At 42.9% G+C, this 14,099-nt stretch overlaps 1 long non-coding RNA gene across 1 annotated transcript; it reads left to right on the top strand.

Moving 5' to 3' along the window:
* Positions 1 to 2,434: 2,434 nt before the first annotated feature.
* LOC139075134 (uncharacterized) lies at positions 2,435 to 11,802 on the top strand. Its single transcript, XR_011525211.1, has 3 exons — positions 2,435 to 2,540; positions 10,553 to 10,628; positions 11,323 to 11,802. It is a non-coding gene; the product is annotated as an uncharacterized lncRNA (long non-coding RNA).
* The last annotated feature ends 2,297 nt before the right edge of the window (positions 11,803 to 14,099 follow it).

Here is a 14,099-nt window from a genome sequence, read left to right on the forward strand (position 1 = left end):
GTTCTTGTCTCCCCTTCACCCCCATTACTGTGTAATGCCTTTTCTCCCCAAAGTAAGGCCCTGGAGATCCCTTAGAGCTTATTTAACCCATATATAGGTAAAACTATAAAGAGGAAGCAGAGTAGAGGCCGTATTAGATGGCTTCACCACAGTGCCTGCCACAACTGTTCTGCCTGAAACATCCCTTCTCATTGCCCAGAGCTGCAGAGGGTCTGAGATTTTACCCTGCTTACAAGCTAACGCTTTTCATAGATTCTGGCAGAATATATGAGACCCCCTGGATCAGAGACAAGATTATTTCTCACTACATGGCAGTCGGCACAAGCTTCATAATTGGGTCAGTTCCTTTTGCCCCTGTGTCCCTTGGGGATGATGCAGAGCTGGGCCCCGGTGGGTGCCGCACACACGGTGAGTTTGTGTCACAAATGAGGAAATTCGAGCTTAGGTAACCCCAGTCTTGTAAGAGGGCTGCTGGCAAGTCTGCCTAACCTTTGCCCCAGAGCAAAACATTATTTGTTATCTTGGTAAGGAAACAAATCTGTCCTCTGATCTGGGGGTAGGAGATGGTAATATATCTGTCTTCTAAGACTTTTCTATGCACACTCTAAAAGGACAGTACAGAACAAAGCTGTCGATGCCCCTTGGTCAGAAGACATGAGAAATGCAAGACACCCATGAATTGCCTCCCAGCTCCCATAGCCCCTGCCAAAGGGATGGGACACTGCAGGTCACAAGGCTCCACTCCGTCCAGCTACAGCTAATTAGACTGGTGGTAGGCACCTGCTTCAAGGCCCGTCCCTTCAGAGGTTGGCCAATAAACAGGTGCTAAAGTTAAGGCAAGCCAGCCTGGTTCTCTCGCTAATTTATGTTGAGAAAGAGAGAATTCCCAGTAGGAAATGGGAGCTGAAGCAAAAGGGTTGCATGAGGAGGGATATTAAAGTTGTGAATAGCCATGTAATGCTGAAATGATGAAGAAGCAGAAAATTAGAGCAACTAGAAACTGCGAGTGAGAGAAGATAAGTGAGAGTGGATTGAAGAGGAAGCCAACTGTAGTGGAGGGAAGGAAGCTGAGCCCTGTTACCGGTGGAACAGTACGACATAGAAACAGTCATGGCTCCTTCCTTTCCCGAGGCATCTTCTTACTTTTCGTCCCCATCTGCTACCCACACCAAATATGGGCATCCTTTATAGTGACACATACACAAGCCATTACTGCAGAGAATTTGAGTGAGTTTCTTAGCTAAGTAAACTTTGGTTATGAATATAAGAGGTGCAGAAAAGATGTAGGACAGTAAGAGTAAATTAGCAAACATTTATTGAGTACGTACTATATGCCAGGAATGCTTATAGGTAGTTTTATGTGCTTTTTCTTAGTTAGTCCCAACAAAACTTCTTAGAGGTAGACTATTCTAATCTCCAAAAGGCAGCAGAAGGTTAAGTAGTTGGCAAGGGTCACACAGCTAGTAAGTAAGGTACTCAGGAATCTAATCCAGTGCTCTTAACTGCCTGGTTATATTGCCTTCCACTTGGGTGAGTTCACACTCAAGTTAAGTATAGATGAAGTAAGTTTCAGCTAGAGTACTAATAGTTCTTGCAGACTAACTTGCGAGTTCAATAGCCCTTTATAACATTGTTTCAGTGGAGATGAAAACGCTAAACATTTGGACCCAAAACTACTCAGAAATTGGTAATTATCTGTATTAATAACCATAGAGAATAAGCCCAAAGAGGCTAAGGAGAGGAGCCTAAACATATTACATTGATTTATTCTCCTACCTGAAAAAAATGATCTCAGCAGATGGAGAAGTTTATGTTACTTTCAAATCCACTGCAGAGAGAATTCTGCCTCCACTATTTTTCGTTTGTCAGTCCCTGTGGTACCCATAGTGCCAGTGAACACTATCCACACCTCTAAATAAGCAACAGCAATGACGTGGTCAAAGGAAACCTGTTGTATTTCCACAGACTGGTAAGACCTGGGTCGAAAGCAGGTTGTGATTGAATAGGGGTAAATGTCAGGTCCCTGTTAGTCACACAAAATCCACTCTACATGGGCTTGCCCTCTCCTAATTAGTCTCTGTCCCAGACAGCTAATCCTTTTGGTTAATGAGTACCTATGGCATCCTCTCCAGTAACACATACCACAGGAACCTGGGAGAGGTTTGCCAAAGCAAGTTGGCAAAGGTGCTTGTCTTCATAGACTGCTTTGTATTTAGATTCAATGAAAAACTAACAAATCACCAATGTATCACCTCACTTAAGGAAGAGGCAGTGGCTTGCCCATGATCACACAGCCAGAAAATGTTGGATCTAGGCCTTGAATTCAGGTTTTCTGACTCCAAACACAGTTCGTCCACTCTGCCAAAAGCTCCGCCCTTGCTTTCTTGCCCAGTGTAATCCTTGGGTGAGTCAGGGCAGCAGCTAAGGTTAGATCAGAAATAGGTTGTGTTTACCTACAAGCCCGCTTTGTGCATAGGTCTCAGCTTCCAGCAGACAAAGTGGGAAAATAATAACAAAGAAGCAGATCAAGACATTTGCTTGTGAGTTGCTATTTTTCTGCTTCCATTTTGGGTCGGTTTTAAATTAGGAAAGGCTTGGGGTGGGGAGAACATAGTGGGAAAGCGGGAGAGCTGGAAGGGCTAGAAAATAAAAGCCAATGTCACTGATTCTCTAGCTTCCAGCAACTGAGAATTTCTCAACAGGTATTTGGCACCCTTGCGTGGCACAAATGTTAGACTTCTAAGGGATTTTAAAATAGAAGTGTCAATATTTTAAAAAATATTTTAATAACATCTCAAAAATACATGAGAAATTAAAAGAATATACAACAAACCCCTACATATACATCATCTATCTGCAGTGGATTTGATGATTTAAGAATCATTAACATTTTACCATACTGGCAAAAAAATACACCATATGTATATTTAAGTATATGTAGTTGTTCCTTTTCCTCATAAAAGGGCAGTGTCCCCTAGGAAAGTTGTGTTGATTCCAACCTCCACTGGCTGACACATTCTCAGAGGCCCTTCTAAAACCATATGGGTCTCCGATAGTCAAGGATGGTGAATAGGCTTTGCCTAACTCATCGGCTCATTTCAGGCCACAGTTGGGACTGTATGTCCACCTTAAGTGCAGGAGAGAGGGGTTGGGGGCTGAGAGCTGTCCCTGCTCACAGCTCTACTGCCCTACGTCCCCCACCACCTCTCTGTTTGCTGTGGGATATTTCACAGTTGTTCCGTCTAGTAGCTTCCTTCCCTGCACACTTTAAGAGATGGCGTTGTTGTAATGCTCTGCTCCCAAAGTGCTATAAAAGTGGACTTGCACTGCATTCGGGAAGATGCCTGTAATTCATGTCTTAAAAGAAGTAGTTTGTCCTTCTCTGGTTGGAGTCTCTTTGCAAAAACTCTACCGTCTAGCCTGCAACCTGTTTGCCAGTGTAGTTCACCCCTAGAAAGTCTGCAGGAGGCTTCATGGGAAGCAATGTTTCCTCCTTTCCAGGCTTGGCTGTTAGGCTCATGTCATCTCTGCTAGACAGGAGTCCAGGCTGCCTTCGCATTTCTGCAAACTTCCTTTGCAGCAGGCCCTTTATCAAAATGAAAGTACAGGGTGAAATTTGAAGTTTTATAAGGACGACAACACTGCTTAATAATCTGTAGGAGCCGGTGATTGCTTCGTGGTCCTGAAGTAGGAAACCTGCTGGGTGGAAAAAAAAAACATCACAATGAAGGGAACATTTTGTCTTGTAAATTGAGTAGCAGCATTTTCTAGTGACCTGTTCATGTCAGAGATGATGTCTACAAAAGTGAGGATAAGACTCATTGCACCCAAGGAGAATATTTATTCTTTTCAAATGGAAATACAATTTAGAGTTGTTCTGTGCAGACTTTCTTGAGCCTGGGAAGAGGAAAGTGGAGGCAATGTTTACACACTCCTCCAAGTTATAAGGGAAGAAAAAAGCCCTCAATCCTGCCAGTTACTCCAGAGGTGACAGACTCTAGCCTTTTCTTCTCTGTCCTTTCTTCCCTCCCTCCTGCCCCTCCTTCCTTCCTTCCTTCCTCATCAGCCAGATTATCTCAGTTTAAATCCTAAGTCTGACCATGTACTAGCTGTGAAATCTTGAGGAGCTTGCTTGACTTCCATGTGTTGTTGCCTCATCTATAAAAGAGAGACATATGATATTTCTCTTGTAGGGTCTTTATGCGAATTGAGTGAGTTAATACACGTAAAGTACTTAGGATCCTGTCAGGCACGGAGTAAGTTTTGGGTAGGAACGCTTCTTTCCCATTCCCAATGTTTCCTTCCATGTAGAGGGAACTCCGCTGCAGAGACACTCCTGGCCTCTCTCCACCCCTCACTTGTTGGGAAGTGGCTTGATCCAGTTAGAATCAGGGTGAGTGAACTGGCATGCTTGTCTCAACTTCTTTTCCTCTCTTGGAAGTAAGCAGCTGCCTCTGCTTTTCGGAGAGCAGCCCTCATCTGCCCCAGCGTGGTAGTGACAGCACATCAGGCTAATTCTGGAGGTCACTATTAAGAAGAGCAGCACTGCCCTTACACCTGCCCAGCCCTTCACTGCAAACAGGGGTCCTGCGCCTTGGAGTTCTTCCCTCAAAATGTTCGAGTCCCCTTCCAGGGCCTGGAACTGACTGGACAGGCAGCAACGTCTGGGTGGGATTCAGTGTGCGCCCCAGACCTGTGTCTGCCTTCTGGGTGCTCTCTCCCCCTCCACCCTGCAAGTGGACTCAACGAGACGCCCCAAGAAGTTCCACGACTCATATCTGTGGGGTCATTCTGAGGCCCCATGTCTGGACTCTGGTTCCGGGAGGGTGATCTGGCCAGCAACTCCCTCCCACTGAATGGTAGGGTATTTCTTTTGCAAGAGTGAGCAAGATTAGGCCACCAGAATCACGCTGATTTGGAGTACCTTTCATTCACATCAGAAGCAAAGCAAGATCAGGGCTTGGCTTGAGCTGCATATGTGGGCCTATATCCCTGAAGTGCCACCTGGTCTATGGCACTTCAGGTGAGGGCCAGGAGGTGTCCTTTACCTGTTTCACCCCCACTGCTATCACCTGGGGCAGTCACCCACCCCTAGCAGGTTTCCTGCGTGGCTATGCCCATCTCCTCTGAGGACACTTGAGACTGTTGCACCAGCAGACCCTCTCCATCCATGTCCTCTCCTGGCTCCAACTGTGGTGACGTCATGCTCTCATACGTTGGCCTTAAACTGTGCTGGATGAGGGATCAGCTTTTCTTACGCAAAAGAAACCACTCTTGGGGCCAGCCCCATAGCCTATTGGTTAAGTTTGGCATGCTCTGCTTTGGTGGCCTGGGTTCAGTTCCTAGATGTGGACCTACACCATTCATCAGTGGCCATGCTGTGATGGCGACCCACATACAAAATAGAGGAAGATTGGCACAGATGTTAGCTCAGGGCAAGTCTTCCTCAGAAAAAAAAAGAAATTGCTCTTCTCCTTCGATCCATCACTCCTCCTCCCTGCTGATGGGGTGTGGAAGGCAAGAGCAGGGTCCACATTAAAGAGATCATCTTCTAGGAATGCAGTGGATATGGCCTAAGGAGTTCAAGAGAGGATGGAGTTGGAAGCTATACTCTTCTGTTTATGGTATAAAATTCAGATCAGTAAATTTAACATATCTAGAAAATAAACTACTGTTCACATTTTCCTGCATACTCTGGATAACACTTGCATAAGCGGTCATCGTCAATGAAGCACAAAAACAACCTTTGATAGAGTCATCAGAAGCTGGTATTCACAGGCGACTCTGTGGGTGATGTAGCATCAGGAGTAATGATGCAACCAGCATTAAATAAATGGAATTAGGCAACTGCAGAGGCCAGAAGACTTATATTGTTTCAATACAAACAGGTTCTGGAAGGCCACATCATCATGAGTAATAATGCTGTTGCTATCATTTCCTCACTGTAGGAAATATGAAATTAGCCAGGAACAGTGCATATAATAAAGAACATGAATAAATGGTTCCTGGAGCTGGGCAGGAAGAAATGGTGCCTGGATAGTATGAAAAATCATCACATGCACTGATGAGATCACAGACAAATATGTAAGCATGTCTTTATTCATTATTTGTTCTAAATCTTGATTGATAAGTCACAATCCCTCACATGGGCTGATGCATTTTATAAATATATTTTTTAATCAATTTGTTTATATAGACAAGGGCCCAACAAAAATATTTCCCAGAGCCTTGCACACCCTAGGAGTGGTCCTGGAGAAAAGCATTTGCCCATAGAAATAAGCCATTTCCTCCACCATAGCTTTATCAGTAGCAAAGGTGTTATTTTGGCCACTATCTGCTGCTCTTTTGTTTATTTCTCAGTTTATTTAGCATCTGATCAGGAAAGAAGGGTGCTATTTATTCAGACCCTGTCGAAGTCCCCACTAGTAAGCAGTCAGTAAAGGTTAGTTATTTTTTAAGCTTTCAGGTTATGTTAATTTTTTATTGAGGTATAATTGGCATATAATATTATATTAGTTTTAGGTGCACTACAAAATGATTTGATATTTGTATGTATTGTGAAATGATCACCACACTAAGTCTAGTTAACATCCCTCCCCATACATAGTTACAAATGTTTTTCTTTGCAATGAGATACTTTAAGATGTACTCTCTTAACAACTTTCAAATATGAATACAGTTGTATCGTCACCATGCTGTGCATTACATCCCCACGACTTATTGATTTTATAACTGGAAGTTTGTACCTTTGATTCTCTTCACCCATTGCAGCCACCTCCATCCCCCAGCCTCTGGCAAACACTGATCTGTTGTTCTCTGTATCTATGAGCTTGCTTGCTGTTTTTTTTTTTTTTTTCCAAGATTCCACATATCAGTGAAATCATACAGTATTTGTCTTTCTCTATCTGACTTACTTCCCTTACATAATGCCCTCAAGTTCAATACATGTTGCCAGAAATGGCAAGGTTTCATTCTTTTAATGGCTGAATACTATTCCAGTGTATATAGGTCCATTGATGCATGAATTGAATGATAACTTTGCCAGGTAAAGTATTCTTGGTTGGAGTATTTTTCTTTCTGCACTTTGAATGTATCATGCCACTCCCTTCTGGACTGCAAGTGTCTTTTGAAAAATCTGCTAATAGTCTTAAGGGAGTTCCCTTGTATGTAATAAGTTGTTTTTCTCTTGCTGCTTTTAAGATTCTCTCATTGTTTTTAACTTGTGATATTTTAATTATAATATGTCTTGGTGTGGGTCTCTTTGGGTTCATCTTATTTGGAAATATATGGGTTTCCTGGATCTGGATATTCTTCCCCAGTTTAGGCAAGTTTTCAGCCATTATTTCTTCAAATAAATTTTCTGCTTCTTTCTCTCTCTCTTCCTCTTCTCCTTTTGGAACCCCTATAATGCAAATCTGCTTAAAATGTCCCATAAGTCCCTTAAGCTATTTTCACTTTTTAAACTTCTTTTTTATTTTTGCTATTCTGATTGGGCAAGTTCCTTTGACCTGTCTTTGAGTTCACTGATCCTTTCTTCTGTTTCTTCTAACCTGCTTTTGAACCCCTCTAGAGTATTTTTCAGCTCAGTTATTGTATTCTTTAGCTCTGTGACTTCTATGTGGTACTTTATTATATTTTCTATCTCTTTGTTCAAGTTCTCACTGTGTTCACCCATTCTTCTCCCAAGTTCAATGAGCCTCTTTATGACCAGTACTTTGAACTCTTTATCAGGCAGATTACTTGTCTCCATTTCATGAAGATTTTTTCCTGAGGTTTTATCTTGTTTTTTCATTTGAAAAATATTCCTCTGCTTCCTCATTTTGCTTAACTCTCTGTGTTTGTTTCTATTCATTAGAGGAAACAGCTTTCTCTCCCAGTCTTGGAGGAGTGGCCTTATGTAGGAGATGAACCTTGTTGTTCAACCCTGCCACAGCTCTTGATTGTCTCTCAAACCTTTGTGCTTGTCCAAGCAGCCTATTTTATTTTTAATAGCTCTTATAGTTGAGGGTGTGCCAAGACCTGTCCGTGTCCCACAGCTGGTGATCTCAGCACCTAGGTTCATGGTGATTGGAAGCCAGACCCTCAGGCAGCAGCTTTAAAACTATGCAAATATATGCAATCCTGTGGGACTTCAAGAGTAAGCCCTGCCTGCTGACCACCAGAGCTAGGTGATCTGGAGGTGTCCTCTGGGTGACAGTCACAAAAATCGAGGCTCCAGGCAAGTGTATAAGCTCCTTTCTGGGAGATACTATAGCCGCCCCTGATGCAGGAAGTGTTAATAATCACTGGAAAAGGCTTGCCAACAAACTGTGATCCGGAGGTGAGAAGGCCGGTCAGCCATGACAGGTAAGACCTCCAGGGTGGGGCAACCTAAGACAGGCACAGTCGCCCGGGGGCACAGATGGAGACAGGATATCAATATCAGGAGCAGGAGGGGCCGTTGCCTAGGAGGCCTTGCCTGCTCCGAGATAAAAATATACAAGCACAGCAATAACATGATAATATCAAAACAGAGGCCAAGGGAGGGCTCCTTGAGAAATCACTAAGAATTCTTGGCATTTGCTAATTACTTCATCCAGAACACCTGTGATGTTTAATAGATGTAAGCTATGTATATATTGAAACACTGGTTATAATAAACTCAGAGTGGCCATCAGCCCTCTCCGCATCTATCCTGATGTGTACATTGGATTGCAACACTGACAGATACCAGTGAGCTGGAGCAAGGCAGAAGGAAAGCACAAGATGCTGTCCCTCAGCTTACATTCCTTGGGAGTACCTCCACAGACCTCTAGAAATATGCCAAACCTGAAGCCTGCCTCTCAGGCTGAAGCTTCAGGAGCAGTAAATAGGCCTCTTTCTCACGTAGACTGAGGTGTGTTTCAGTCTGCTATCTGTGCAGTGTCCTGGGGGCGGTAGTCAGCCAAGAATTATCTCTCTGATTTTATAGTCCCATGGGCCCCAGGAACCAAGACCCCCTGGCCTCCAGAGCCAGGTGATCAAGGGACATCACCTGGACTGCAGAAGCAAAATCTAGGACACCATACATGAGAACTGGGGCACCAGATGTATGTAAATCTCCCCTCTGGGAGATAGTGGTGCTGTGGAGTGTGCAGAGGGAGAGTGTGAAGATGATACCTGACAAAGGAAAAAATAAGAAGGTCTAGAGGGAAAGAAAGGGGAAAAAAAAGATGACATCTGCAGCTGTAGTGTGGCAGAGGAAGAGCATGAAAATGCCACCTGCCAGCTCCTTCATCTCCATTGAGCATTCCAATTGGCCCCTGCCCCTCCAACCAATGCTTTATTAGCAAATGAATCTCTTTGATAAAGTCTGGGCCCTTTTCAAATGTCTGCTTCTGTGCCGGGCCCTGGACAGGTGAGGGGTTTCTCAGTGCACTACAGCCATTTGGTTCTCATGGACCCGAGTCCCATGGGTTTTCAAAGCCAGATGTTTTGGGGGCTTATCTCTCAGGTGCAGGTCTTAAATGTTGGGATGTCTGATGTGGAGTATGAACTCTTCTCTCCTCAGGGAGAGGCTCTGGGTTTTTGACTTCCTTCCCAGTTGTGGGTCACTGTGTGGGGGATGGGGTTTATGGTGAGATTGTGTCTCAGCCTTTCTTACACTCTTGAATGTGGCCTTTTGTCCTTTGCCAGAGTGAAGGAGTTGCTCAGCTAGTTTTTGGGTCTTTTTCAAAGTAAATTGTTCCATACATAGCTGTAGATTTGGTCTGTCTGTAGAAGGAGATGAATTCAGGATCTTCCTATGTCGCCATCTTGAACCGCCTTCTCAGGTTGCATTTTATTTTTCATTCTTCTCCTTTCCCTCCATTCCCAAAAACTTTATAAGCTCTTCTCTGAGCCCTGCAAGATTCTTGGGATTTTTTGTTGTTTGGTTGTTCATTTGTTTTTACAATCATTCCAGAGACCTGGACAATCTCTAGCACAGAAAGATGTTCCCTTCCTTCTTAGTATCCTTTAGTAGTTTTGACTGGCTGAAAATTCGTTGCTTCCTAAACCTCAACTGCTCTACTCTTGAGGCGCATAGACTGTACCTGGGCCTTGACTTGAGAGGAAGAAAGTGAGGGAAGAACTTTCATGGGTTAAAACACAAGATGCCCAAAATGAAGGGGAATCTACCTTAGCATTTAACCCAAATGATCAAAGGATTATCGCAATGGTGGTATTCAACACAGCAAAATTGGAAGCAAACTAAATGTTCACCAGTAGGACATGATAAAGTAAATGATTGTGAAACCAATCAACAAAGCAATATGGAGCGCTTTAACATTATGTTTAGGGGGACCTGGTAGAGATATGGAATAAGACTTATGTGAATAAAACCAAGAGGAGAGGAAGAGATACAATTTTATAAACGTATATTCTGTGGTTATAACTATGGAAAATTTGGCATCTGAAAAAAGAAGATAGAAATGAAGTAATAGATAAGAATTAACATGTTAGAGTAATTGGATCATAAAATTTCTTTTTGTAAAAAGCTGAATGAAATATAGTTATATTACTTGTATAATTTTATAAGTGCTTCCTTTCCAAGGGAGGCTCAACCATCGCCTTTCTCCCAGCAATCTGCAGCCCAGAGGCCAGGGTCAAGTCCCCACGCCTGTGTCACAGTAAGTTGTCTGCCCTCTTATGACACCCTTCCTCTTTTCCCTCTAATTTGTTGTTTCCCAAAAAGGACTTTTTGGACCATTTGAAACAGTCTTAAGGGGTGAAGCTGAGGAATCTTCATTGTAAACAGATTCCTGGATGAATCTTACGCAAGCTAAAGTTTGCAGCAAACTTTTTTTTTCTAGAAAAAGCCCTCAAGGAAATGCACACAGGGATTTCCATGATGTACGTTAATTTTTGAAGCAAAATTAACGCACTGAAATTATGTCATGTGTTTCTGTGTGTGCATGCGTGTGTTTTAACCTAAGGATTCAGTGAACACAGTTTTATTCATCCTCAAAGATTTTTGTTTACAAAGTTTTGTTGTTAATAATTTTTGTTTAGAAAACTATCTTATAAGCCAGCTGTTCTGTCACAGGACTGCTATTTTCTTTCCCTCCGTTTTGAGGCTCACCATAATTACAGCTGACATTGTGCTAGGAAGAGAGGGCCTGTCTCCATCACAACAGACCTTCTGCTGCACTTGGAAAGGAGACCCTTCTGAAGTGGGGAATGTTCTCATCCTTTTGGAATTCCCCTCAAGGCAGAGATTAAGAGTCCAAGATTTCACTCAATCGCAATCATATTTGACCTTTCTTTTTTTTTGAGGAAGATTGGCTCTTAGCTAACATCTGTGGTCAATCTTCCTCTCTTTAGCTCTTCTACATGAGACACCACCACAGCATGGCCAGATGAGCAGTGCCATGTCCCAGAGTCCGAACCGGTGAACCCTGGACCACTGAAGCAGAGTGCACGAACCCAACCACTGGGCCATAGGGCCGGCTCCCATAGTTTACCCTTTTAAGAACTCTAAGGGGCAAGAATTTCCCTAATCTTTTCCAGAAAAGTAAGAAAACAAGCAGGCATGTTTTCTAAAACAAGTTGAGGCTTTTCCCAAGGGGTCTGCAGCCCTGGCATGAACTCCTTCCTCATTGCTATTTCTTGGGAGGGCTCCATAGGCCCATGGGGAGACATCCAGGTGCGCAGTCGGGGGTCCAGTCATTCATTGTCACGTGGATTGTCAGGAGGTCCCCGTGCTCGTCTTGCCAAGTTTTGCTAAAATTCAATTTCCAACACACAAGTACAAACTTCCATCACCTCCTGTGTGTATAAATAAACATGCTACATATTTAAAAACTCATGCCTTCTTTAACAGTCATTTGTAATTTCTGATCAGGATAAAATGATGTCTAGATTTTCACGGAATTCATAAATAATAATTAAGTCCACCAGTAATCCACTCTCCTGAACAGCAGGGGTTCCATTTAAGTCGTGCACTAAACACAAGGCCCAAATTTACGTTCAAAGCTTTGAAGGTAAATTAAAAATTCTCCTAGGAGATGATCTTTTCTGCAGCAAGAGAAAAGTATATTTGAGGGTCAAGTTGCTAGGGCAGCTAAGGAGGCCAGAGCCGTGGGCCAAGGGGCCCTCTGAAGTCTGTGTGCAATAATCCACTATGAGGTGCAAGTGGTGCTGAAGAACCAAGCTGATGCACCACAAGGTTAGGGCAACAGTGGTCATTCCGCAGGCCTATTGCCTCCCTTACCCATTAAGGGGACAAGCACTTCCACTCTGCTGGGAGCTGCTCCTTTCAAAACAGAAATAATTCCTTCACCCATTGCCCTCGACAGAAAGCGTAAGAGAGGACCAGACTACCACCTGGAAACCCCCGAAATTTCCTTCTCTTTCTTTCTTTCTGACCAAAAAGAATGGTTCATTATCAGTACCAAAACTATTTTTAAAAGCACAAAAATTTTACTGAAATAATCGAAAAACCTACCTCCTCCTCTTCCCTTCCTGAACACTCCAGTGCTAAAGCCAAAGAAAAACCCACGTTGAGGAACACTCCAAAGATAACTGGCCTGTAATCTTCAAAAGATTCAGGGTCAGGAAGGTCAGAGAAAAACTGAGGAACTGTTCCAGACTAGAGTGGACCTCAGAGACATGATAATTAAGCACAGTGCGTGATTCAGAGCTGGACCTTTTTTGCCTAAACTGGAATGAGGTCTGAGGTTTGGATGGTAACAATGTATCATTCTCGGGCTCCCGAAGATGGTGCCTGACAAAGTCGCTACAGCAGCTACACCCTCACACCCTCCTACGTTTAAATCCAGAAAAAGAGGATTATTTTCAGTAGTCTCCTCAACAGCCCAGAGATTCAATGTCATTACAACCGCTTTGGCCATACCCATTACTCTTCCAATCACTGTGACCAAAAGGAAGTAGTGCTGTAATTGTTCAGGGCTGAGTCAAGTTTGAGCACAATATCACCCCTGGAGCCTTGGAGGGAGTCTCACAGACTTAGGGACTGACAGAGGGGAAGGGGTGGCCCCACTGAAAAGGAGGGGCTACCACAAGAAAGGAGGACATGAATGCTGACAAGGCAAATGACCACACCTGTCCAAAATGTCCACTGCTACATCATCATAAAAACCTACATATCTCTTCTGAAACTATTAATTTACTTTCACCATGGTGCAATTTTTGAAAATCTGTGAGTTTATTAAGCTCATGGCAGTTTGGCAATAGGAAATGATTCCTATTGTGAGTTGCTTAATATTTCCATACAATTTGAGTCTAAAGCCTGGCATATACTTGAATTAGTAAGCTCTGCTCTTTGTTTTTCCAAACAGGTTCAATCATTTTGTGCATGTGCCTTTTCATGTCTGTAAGGAAGCGTGGTCTAATCAGCAGTTCAACAAATTTAATCTCTCAAAGCCTTTTAAAAATCAAAAAATTTCTACGGCTGAGAAAGCAGATTGGTAAATCACTTTAACAAGTTTCCCTGTCCTAGCCTCTGATTATATTTGAATTAACTCAGTCTCTATAACCTGCTTCAGGTTTTTCCATAAACTTCTCAAGCCCCACACTGACAGAAGGATAGGCTCTATTTGCCTGTGAATGCTAAATAAAAAACATCAACTCTTTTCCTAAAGTCCTTGGCCTTTGGCCATCTGCTGTTGAATATTGTCATTCAAGATTTCACGAGTGCAGGCCTACACTAGTGCAATAGTTTTGTACAAGATTTCCCCATCCTGAGTCCCTCCCATTTCTGATGAATAGATAAATAAATGAGACTCGGATCCTTTGAGTCCAACGAAAGAGAGTCTAAAGAGCCTTGAAGTGAAGCTGATGTCTTCAAAGCAATTTCTCTTTTTTCCCCTCATATTGCTATTACAAGAATATCATGTTGAGGTCTCTTTAGAGTTTAGAATGTAAATTTAGCATTTAGTAAAGTTATAGTTATGATGATGTCAAGGTTTGGAATAACTGTATTAAAGGCCCAGTTACTACTGTTTTCAGAAAACCTACTTGCTCTGTCCTCATCAGATACTATGTATCATTTTCATTCTTTCTGCTTCCAATGTTTGCAGTGATTCTAGTCATAATTAATTACTAATACAAGATGGTGGTTGTTTAGTGATGTTTCAAAT

The sequence above is a fragment of the Equus przewalskii genome, chromosome 13 (assembly GCF_037783145.1).
Source record: "Equus przewalskii isolate Varuska chromosome 13, EquPr2, whole genome shotgun sequence".
Taxonomy (NCBI): domain Eukaryota; kingdom Metazoa; phylum Chordata; class Mammalia; order Perissodactyla; family Equidae; genus Equus; species Equus przewalskii.